The 2690-nt window shown below is 36.6% G+C and overlaps 1 protein-coding gene across 1 annotated transcript in view; it reads left to right on the top strand.

The window, feature by feature from the left end:
- Nucleotides 1–2690, top strand: part of LOC109537509 (putative dipeptidase UREG_03382) — a 154042-nt gene that overhangs the window by 47458 nt on the left and 103894 nt on the right. The window lies entirely within an intron of this gene.

A 2690-nucleotide genomic window follows, 5' to 3' on the forward strand; every position in this document is an offset into this window, starting at 1 on the left:
AAAATGCATGCCAAGGCTTAAAGCAGCAACAACGCTACACATAAAAACTGATGATGGTGGAAAAATACACCGAAACGTATTTTGATTGATAAACAGAGACAATAAATGACTGAAACCCAGGAATGAATTTTATTTCCATTATCAGAAGGCTGGTTCGCTCCGCCCTATGGAGCTTTCCCGGGAAATTAAAAAGTTTTTCCAATTGGCTTGTTGAACTGAAGCGTCCTCAGAAGAAAAGTGGAACTTTGAGTAAACTCCACATTGTTCTTGTGGTTTCTATGCACTGAGCTAATATTGCTAATGAAAGAGTTTTTCGGAGGTTGCGTTGCTTGTTTTTCAGCTCGTTGCATTCGAATGCCCAAAACATTAATCGCTTTGTCCTGATCAGATAGCAAGAAAACGGATTTTGAGTACGTTTGACTTTAGATCCTCGATCGCTAAGCAAAAATTCTTAACTCGGGTTTTTTCCGACCAAAACTATGTCTCAAACTTGCAAGTTTTCCCTAATTTAATTTTGGTCGGTCGGAATATAGATCGGCCACTTTACGCGGCGGCTGAACAATTTTGAACGAAAACTTTCAAACTTTAACATTTTCCGGTATTTTCTCTCCGTCTCGTCCCGTGAATGTCTTAATACATTGATGTTGAACTGCGCCCGATGCGGTTAGAAGACCGTAAAGCCGTATCTTCTTGAAAGATGCTCCCCAGCAATAAAAGCAGTTACGGGTTTTATTTTTATTGGTTTTGATTAAGAGAAAAAATTGCGAGTTGAAACAGTGAAAACAAATTTAATCGAGTGTAAAGGCAATAACAATAACAATCAGCTATTCCAAAGTTTCGAATTAAGTGATTTTTTCAATTTGCTTTTATTAGTTCTAAAGTTTTGTTGAAAAATATTGCGAGCTAAAAAACTGCAGTAATTTATATTAACGGAAATTTAATAAACTTTGTGTATCTGAAATTTCAGTTCTGAAAAAGTAAAATTGGTTGAGAAGACCACAACATGAAAATGAAGAATCTGTTCTGATAAAGATTGGCAAACGTTTAAAAGGAAGTGGTGTGTTGTTAGGCAGGGTGATTCAAATTATAGGTAAATAAATGTTCCAAATAGAGCACAACTGTCTGAAACTTTGCATTTCTTTTTCGAAAAGTTGTCAATAGTTCAGTAATGAATCAGGAATTTTTTTTACCAGGACCATTATAAACATAATAAAGAAAAAACCACTTGCAGGTGCGAATGAAAGGTTTTTTATTTTTTGCAAATATCAAATTTTTTAGCTGGAATTATTTGTTTTATTATTGTTTCTTTATCACCTTGATACTCTCCGACAACATTAATGAAGCCACATTAGAATCCCCCTGAAAACTGATCAAACCGAAAACTCTGTGGTTACTTTAAATTAATCTGGAAGATCTGCTTCTGAACGCCAAGAAAGCAGACACTTTGAACTTGTCCATTAACCAAGCTCTATTTGAAAAAATGTTTGCGATAAAATTGGTTGAATAATGCATGAATATCAACAAACGAATTGATGTGAAAGAGTCAACGAAATTTAGCAACTTGCTCAATTTGATAAATATTCAGATCCAGCCAGACAGTATTTTCCATTTTCCTTTCCACAATACGTTGCTTTAAACGGCTCTAAATAATCCTTTCCATCTACGGCTTTTTTTGCATAATGGCCTCAATACATTGGCCAAAGTATATCAGATATCATTGTGTCTCGAATTTGCATATAGATACTTTTCGGTTTGACCTCATGCGCAAGAAAGCGAAGAGAAAGCAAGTTTATGATGGAAAATGTTATGGATAACAAAGAGGCGCGGTCCACGTCCCGGTGGCCCATTTTCCATAAAGTAAGGCGTAATCGCACAACATTATAATGGAGCGAAATATCGATAAAGCATATCAATTTTCCAAAATCCCCAGGCAACATGTTCGATATAGTGCTGAAAGGAATGCCAGAGCGTCTTTGGAAATTTCCACTACGTTCAATGCGATTTCTCTTTTGTATGTTGAAAATGTGTTAATAATATTAGAGGGAGGGTTGCAATATTTTTGCCATGAGTATGTATATCAGCCAAATGGCTTACACAGTAAAAAATTCTGAAAGTTCCACTTCAAACAAAATACAGTAGGTGTGGCACAGTTTGCAAAACTGGGAATAACAATGTTAAAATGAGCCAGAAACTATTGAATCAACTTACAAAACAATAATTTGTTCAAAAAAGATAGACTTTCGAGACCATTCCTTGAAACTAATGGGTTTTCGGGTTTTTAGGCCGTCGTTCGATAGAATTTCTTCTTGACGTTTCGCAAGCACGAGTGGCGTGCATCTTCAGAAGTGGTTGCGTTCAAGCAAACCACTTCTGAAGATCCAAAACAATAATTTGTTCAAAAAAGATAGACTTTCGAGGCCATTCCTTGAAACTAATGGGTTTTTCGGGTTTTTAGGCCGTCGTTCGGTAGAATTTCTCCTTGACGTTTCGCAAGCACGAGTGGCTTGCATCTTCAGAAGTGGTTGCGTTGAAGCAAACTACTTCTGAAGATCCAAAACAATAATTTGTTCAAAAAAGATAGACTTTCGAGGCCAGTCCTTGAAACTAATGGGGTTTTCGGGTTTTTAGGCCGTCGTTCGGTAGAATTTCTTCTTGACGTTTCGCAAGCACGAGTGGCTTGCATCTTCAGA

The sequence above is a fragment of the Dendroctonus ponderosae genome, unplaced genomic scaffold (assembly GCF_020466585.1).
Source record: "Dendroctonus ponderosae isolate FM_Combo_2020 unplaced genomic scaffold, Dpon_F_20191213v2 Dpon_F_20191213_3, whole genome shotgun sequence".
In the NCBI taxonomy this organism is placed as follows: Eukaryota; Metazoa; Arthropoda; class Insecta; order Coleoptera; family Curculionidae; genus Dendroctonus; species Dendroctonus ponderosae.